This window comes from Myotis davidii, unplaced genomic scaffold, assembly GCF_000327345.1.
Source record: "Myotis davidii unplaced genomic scaffold, ASM32734v1 scaffold551, whole genome shotgun sequence".
NCBI classification, from domain to species: Eukaryota; Metazoa; Chordata; class Mammalia; order Chiroptera; family Vespertilionidae; genus Myotis; species Myotis davidii.
Window position 1 is genome coordinate 789,733 of NW_006283788.1, and position 7,667 is coordinate 797,399.

General features: G+C 47.2%; 1 protein-coding gene across 1 annotated transcript in view; it reads right to left on the reverse strand.

Moving 5' to 3' along the window:
- ANKRD24 (ankyrin repeat domain 24) overlaps window positions 1-7,667 on the reverse strand; it is a 27,665-nt gene that overhangs the window by 16,502 nt on the left and 3,496 nt on the right.

A 7,667-nucleotide genomic window follows, 5' to 3' on the forward strand; every position in this document is an offset into this window, starting at 1 on the left:
GGAGGGGCAGGGCTGGGCGGGGAGGGGTGACCAGCCCTGATCGCCCTGAGGAGATGTAGCCAAGGGGCTGGCTCCCTCATCAATGTAGCTGCCCACTGTGTCTCCCAGGAACTGCCTACTGTGTGGTCTCCACCTCCTTCAAGCTGGCGGGGCTGGCAGGAGACTCTTGGCCTGAGCCCTGGACAGACGGAGCCTCCCACCGCCGCCCTGACATCCCAGCTCACTCATCAATTCAAGCATTCACTCACCCGTCATTCATTCACTGACTCATTCACTCACTCAACCCCCAGTGGGGATCTGCAGCTTGACCAACCTGAATTTGAACCCAGGGCCTCACTCCCTGCACCGCCACATGTATCATGTGACTCCACTAAAACACTTACCTGCTTTGGACTTTACTTTCCTCATCTGGGAAATGGGTTCCAGAATAAACAGTAGCTACTGCAGAGGGTTATTGGAGGACCACATGAGATACTATATGCGAGGCACTCAGCACAGTGCACGGCAGATAGTAAATGTGCCATAAATGTGGCCACTCCTTCAAAAAAAGGTGTGACTGGACCTGTGTGCATTCTAATGCTGAGTCCTGGGCGGGTAGGACAGAGCCAGTGCTTAGTTAATTCCCTGAAAGACAGAGAAGACACAGTCTTTGACTCTAACTCCAAGGGGCTGGCTTGTCCAGAGAAGAGCCTGAAATGGATCTCCTGGCTCAGGCCTCAGGTTTCCTCCTGGACGGCCCCCGCAGTGAGCCAGGGGCACTGCTGTCCCCCCAGGGGCCCAAGCCAAGTTTTGGCATCATCTGACCCCTCTCTCACCACACACCCAGTCCACCAGCCAACCCCACGGATGTAAACTATGTTCAAGTCCACCCCTTCCGGCTGGTGGTCCAGCCCCATCACCAAGGCTCCAGTTGGACTTCCAGCTTTTACCCCGATACCCTTTCCTTGTCTACCAGCTTCCTAAAGCCTGCATCAGATCCTCTCTTTCTCTCTCCTGCTCCAAAGCCTCTCACGGTCTTCCCCCTGCCCCCCAGGTGTCTTTTTAAAATTATTTCTTTTTAAAAAAAAATACATTTTATTGATTTTTTACAGAGAGGAAGGGAGAGAGACAGAGAGTCAGAAACATCGATGAGAAAGAAACATCGACCAGCTGCCTCCTGCACATCTCCCACTGGGGATGTGCCCGCAACCCAGGTACATGCCCTTGACCGGAATCGAACCCGGGACCCCCCAGTCCGCAGGCCGACGCTCCATCCACTGAGCCAAACCGGTTTTGGCTATTTCTATTTTTTAAAAATATTTAAAGAAAAACGATTTTAAATATAATAATGTTACATGCACTCTAGCGATCTTACTTGCATAAAATGCAGACTGCTCACAGGCCCAGGAAGTCCTGCGGCAGGGTCTGCACACAGTGATGATCCGCAGCCAAACGCCACCCCTGCCTGGTTTGTCAGGCTCAAGGGCTCAGAATGGATTTTACACTTATAAGTGGTTGGGGGAAAGACAAAGAATAATATTTCGTGACACGTGAAAATCATGTGAAACTTACATTTCAGAGTCCATAAATAAAGTTTTATTGGGACAGAGCCATGCCCATCCATTAAAGACGGCCATGGCTGCTCCCAAGTTGCAATGGCAGAATTGAGGCCCAAGGGCCCAAGAAATCAAAAATATCTACTGCCTGGCCCTGAACAGGAAAAATGTGCCCACCCCTGTTCTAAACACCCCCGCCCCTTGTCAGGTGCCTGAGCGCATCTCTCCCTACGTTATTTCCCCTGGCCCAGCCTCCTTTCCGGGCGCCATCCGCCCCTCTGGCCCACGTGGCTGATTTCTGTACCACTGTCTGCACTGGATGCCACTCCTTCAGACAGCCTGCTCTGACCACCCTGTCACGCTCTAGAGCATCTGTCCACAGACTGAAGGGTCTCAGGTTTGATTTCCTGGTCAGGGGCACATACCTTGGTTGAGGCTTGGCCCCTGGCACTAGTTGGGGTTCATGTGGGAAGGAGCCAATCCATGTGTTTCTCTCACATCGATGTTTCTCTCTATCTATCTCTCCTCCTCCTTCCCACTCTCTTAAAATCAACGGAAAAAATATCCTCAGGTGAGGATTAACAATAACAACAAAAAATTTCAAGGTAAGCCCGGCCTGTGTAGCTCAGTGGTTGAGCGTTGACCTATGAACAGGAGGTCACTGTTTAATCGGTCAGGGCACATGCCCAGGTTGCCAGCTCAATCCCCAATAGGGGGCGTGCAGGAGGCAGCTGTTCAATGATTCTCATCATTGATGTTTCTATCTCTCTCTCCCTCTCCCTTCTCTGAAATCAGTAAAAATATATTTAGAAAAAAGAATTTCAAGGTAAGGGGTGGGTGGAGGTGGGGGAGGATATAAGAGGGATACATGGTGATGGAGGGAAAAATAAAATAAAGAGAAAAAATAGCCCCAGCTGATCTGGCTCGGTGGATACAGCGTGGGCCTACAGACTGAAAGGTCCCAGGTTCAATTCTAGTCAAGGGCACATGCCAGGTTATGGGCTCGATCCCCAGTAGGGGGTGTACAGGAGGCAGCCAATCAATGATTCTCTCTCATCATTGATGTTTTCTATCTCTCCCTCTCCCTTCCTCCTGAAATCAGTAAAAAAAAAAATAATATATATATATGTATATGACTGTATATATATATATATATATATATCCACTTTTTCTTAAGAAAAAGATGACTATGTTTAGGTCCTAATTTCAGGACAGTGAGAACAGAGCATTAAACCACATAAGAACCTAAACAGGGCCTGACACACAGTACGTGCTTAATAAATGTTTGTTGAATAAATATGAGAGAAAGAAAGAGAGAGATTGGTTTTCCAGGAAGCATTAAGGCAGGGGTCCTCAAACTTTTTAAACAGGGGTCCAGTTCACTGTCCCTCAGACCGTTGGAGGGCCGGACTATAGTTTTTAAAAAAACTATGAACAGATTCCTATGCACACTGCACATATCTTATTTTGAAGTAAAAAAACAAAACGGGAACAAATACAATATTTGTATTTGCATGTGGCCCGCGGGCCTTAGTTTGAAGACCCCTGCATTAAGGCATTGGGAGTCTATGAATCTCTAACACCCCAATCTTCTTTCTTATGGGATTTTCCAAAACCTGAAATAAGGGCAGCAGGCCGGTGGGAGACCAGCCCCAGTTAACTCCTATTTGATGGATGGGAACACCGAGGCCCAGAGGGGGCTGGGGAAAAAAGGCCCAGCTCAAGTATTGCCACCTGCTGGGGCCTTGAAGGAAAGGCTGGTATTAGAGGGAGCAGAATGGAGCGGGAGGCAGCAGAGAAGGACAGGAGCAAAGGTGTGAGGGCTGGACCGTGTGTGCTGAGAAGAGAGGAATAAAGGTCCGCAGAGACCTGAGGTGGGATCTCTGCAGTCACGGGTGTTTGCTTTCTTCCCTCGGGGAGCTGAACAAAGGCTGAACCTGACTCCTGCTGCCTGCGGAGAAACTGGAGCCGGGCGGAGGGAGAGATGGCAGATGCCGGGTGTGTGTGTGTTGGGGGGGCGGGGGAGAATGGAGGACAAGCTACTCCCCCAGGCCTCCCAGCTGCTGCTACAGCTCCGGTTCCCCCAGCCCAACCCCGGCGCCTCCCTGCTCAGAGCAAACACTATTCCCACCCCCAGACACCCAGAGACCCTCATACCCAATTGGACATTTTAACACCCTCCCGTCCCCGTTCTCTCCCGCTTGACCCTGTGCCACACACCTATCAAAACACACCCATGCCCTGAATTAGGAGTCTTTTTTATTTAGTTGCAAAAAACTTTTTGAAAGACTTTATTTCAAAATAAGTCTGCTTTTGAAATTAAAGTTATTTGTTTGGTGTAACTACTGGTGACAACTTCTCAGAAATTCTAATGTGAAAAATTCAAGTTAGGAATCGATTCCAAACTAGAGGTAAAAATTTAGGGTCATTCCACAGTAAATGAAACTGAGCTTATGTCATGTTTTGTAGGTTAATGAGTCATTATTTTTTCTCCATTTCTCTCTCTCTCTCTCTCTCTCTCTCTCTTCTTTTCAATCAATGCACTGCCCCCCCCCCAAAAAAAAAGCCAAGATCATGTTCACAGCAACACAGCCCTGGGAGAAGGAAGTCTGGTGTCTCAATTCCAAGCTGTGTGACCTTGGGCAAATTCCTTAACCTTTCTGGGCCTCCATTCCTCATATATAAATGGAGATAATGAAATCTACCATTTCATTAAGAGAATTAAATGCACTAACATCAGAAAAAAATACATGGTAAGATATTTATAGCACCTGAATAGAAATAAAATAAAATGAATTCAATAATTCTCAATTAAAAATGAATAATAAAAAAATTAATTAAAAAATGAAAAGCAATGTTAAAATCAATAAATAAAACAAAATAAGCTGGAAAAACTGAGGGAACCCACAGAATGGGTGGCAACAGATCCAAAGTCACCCAGCTTGTCCAGGACAGGATTCTAACCCAGAGCCACCTGACTTGGAAACCAGGATTGTGGCCCTGCCTCCGTTTTCTGGCTTTCAAGGACTCCTCTGGCTGTGCCCTCTCTGCCCTCAGCACCCCCTTATGTTCTCTGCTCCAGCCAGAAGAGCCTGCTTATAATCCAGTGGTTCTCAACCTTCTGGCCCTTTAAATACAGTTCCTCATGCTGTGACCCAACCATAAAATTATTTTCGTTGCTACTTCATAACTGTAATGTTGCTACTGTTATGAATCGTAATGTGAATATCTGATATGCAGGATGGTTTTAGGCAACCCCTGTGAAAGGGTCGTTCGACCGCCAAAGGGGTCGCGACCCACAGGTTGAGAACCGCTGTTATAATCCCGTATGTCTCTAAATCATCCAGGCCCGGTCTAGCCTTTACCAGTGGTTCTCAACCTTGGCTGCACATTAGAATCACCTGGGAATCTTTTTAAAATCCTGATTTCTGGGCCTCATCCTCCGGAAATTATTTCTTTGTTACTAATATTGTGGCCCCACCCCCATAACAAAGAAATAATTCCCAGAGGATGAGGCCCAGAAATCAGAATTTTAAAAAGATTCCCAGGTGATTCTAATGTGCAGCCAAGATTGAGAACCACTGCTCTAAACCTTTGTCCACGCTGGTCCCCATCCTTCTTCCAGGTTCCTCTCCAGCGCTGCCTCCTCCAGGCAGCCTCTCTGATTGCTCTGGGCTATGCCTGCCGATAGAAGGCCCTATCACTTGGTGGAAAGTCAGGCACACGTGTGTTTGAACCTCATGCTACCACTTGGCTTTGTGTGCTCTGTGACTGGCAGAGGGGAGGTAACCTCTCTGGGCCTGGTTTCTTCGTGCTGTAAGTGCGAAGTCACGCCTGACCAAGGTCAGCACAAAGGGGCACTCTGACTCTACATCCAAATCCTCACTGAAGTCTCTCAATCTACGCCCTGGGCTGGCCCCCACATTGGCAGGAACTGGGGGGCAGGAGGGGGTGGGGATGACTGAAGAAGCAGCATTTCCCTTTGGAGGTACACAGTCCAAGGTATCGTTTCAAGCCCTAGCTGGTTTGGCTCAGTGGATAGAGCATCAGCCTGAGGACTGAAGAGTCCTCGGTTTGATTCTGGTCAAGGGCACGTACCTCCACTGCAGGCTCGATCCCTGGCCCTGATTGGGGTGCATGCAGGAGGCAACCAATCGATGTTTTTCTCTCTTTGTCTCTCCCCGTCCACTCCACTCTCTCTAAAAATCAATGGGAGAAAAAAAATTAATGGAAAAATATCCTCCAGTGAGGATTGAAAAAAAAAGCTAGCTTTAAGGGAAGCCAGCTGGACCCCACCTCAGGGCCTTTGCACTGGTTGTTCCCTTTGCCTGAAATGCAGTTCCCTCAAGTAAACACACCAGTCCCTCCTTCTTTCCCTTCTGGTCTTTGCTCTAATATCAGCTTCTTGAAAAGGCTTTTGCTGACAACTGGTTTAAAAGTGCAACCTAGCCGAAACCGGTTTGGCTCAGTGGATAGAGCGTCGGCCTGCGGACTGAAGGGTCCCGGGTTCGATTCCGGTCAAGGGCATGTACCTGGGTTGCGGGCATATCCCCAGTAGGAGATGTGCAGGAGGCAGCTGATCGATGTTTCTCTCTCATCGATGTTTCTAACTCTCTCTCTCTCTCTCCCTTCCTCTCTGTAAAAAATCAATAAAATATATTTTTTAAAAAAATGTGCAACCTAGCCCCGCTGGGTAGCTGAGTTGGTTAGAACATTGTCCTGATACGTCAAGGTTGCAGATTCAATTGGTCAGGGCACACATAAGAATCAACCAATGCATGCAAGAACAAGTGGAACAAATCAATGTTCCTCTCTCTCTTTCTCTCTCTCTAAAAAAAGTATTTTCAAAATAAAAATAAAATTGCAACCTATTCATCCTACACAGCTCAGTTTCAAATGACTGACAACCGTCTCCCTAGACACTCCAATCCCTGTTCCTTACTTTCTTTGTCTCAATGGCACAAAATATGCCTTTCCACTCATTTATCTTGTTTCGTGTTCTTCTCCCCCACCCGGCTGTCAGCGCCTGACGACAGAGATTTCTGTCTGCCCTATTCATTGCTGTTCGTTCTATGCCCAAACAGTGCCTGATGCAAATTTTTGCTGAAGAAATAGTCAAAAGCAAGAGATCTGGTGAACACACAATACAATATACAAATGGGGTATTATAGAATTGTACACCTAAAACCTGTATAATTTTACTAGCCAATGTCACCTCAATAAGTTCAATAAATTTTTTTAAAAAATATATTTTATTGATTTTTTACAGAGAGGAAGGGAGAGAGAGAGTTAGAAACATCAATGAGAGAGAAACATCGATCAGCCGCCTCCTGCACATCTCCCACTGGGGATGTGCCCGCAACCCAGGTACATGCCCCCGACCGGAATCGAACCTGGGACCCTTCAGTCCGCAGGCCGATGCTCTATCCACTGAGCCAAACCGGTTTCCACAAGTTCAATAAATTTTTTTCCCAAGGGTAGTTGGCAGCTTTATCATGTAAAATACTGACAATGAAATGTGACTTGAAAAAGCACCTAATATGTGACAGTAAAAATATGTAGATAATGACAGCATTGTTGATTTTAATCCTCATCTGAGTAGATGCTTAGAGAGAAGAAAATGAGAGAGGGAGAGGGAGGAAAGGAGAGAGAGAGAGAGAGAGAGAGACCTGGACATCAAACCCGCCACCCAGCTATGTGCCTTGACCTGGAATCAAACCGGCCGCCTTTTGGTGCCCAGGACGACACTTAACCAATTGAACCTCGCCGACTGGACTGAATTGTATTTTTTAATCAATTAAATTCCTTGAATGTGAAGTTGCTCTGACGTATGAAAACTATAAAAACTTTGCCTGTTAAAAACAAAAAAAGAGAGCAAGGTCCCCAAGAAAGTGAGTCCTCAGAAAATCAGGTGGTCACTGTAGCTGGGGAGAACAGAGATCTCCTGGGAGACGTGTTATTGGAGCCAAACTAGAAGGGACGGGAAGGGTGTGGGAGGCAACAATTCTGGGAGCTGGCATTCCAGGTGGAGGAGCAGCTTAGGCAAAGGCATGGTGGCTGGAAGCCTGAACAGGAGGAGACCGTGAGGACATCGTGACAGCAGGGGGCAGTGGAGAGGAAATAAAGGGGTAA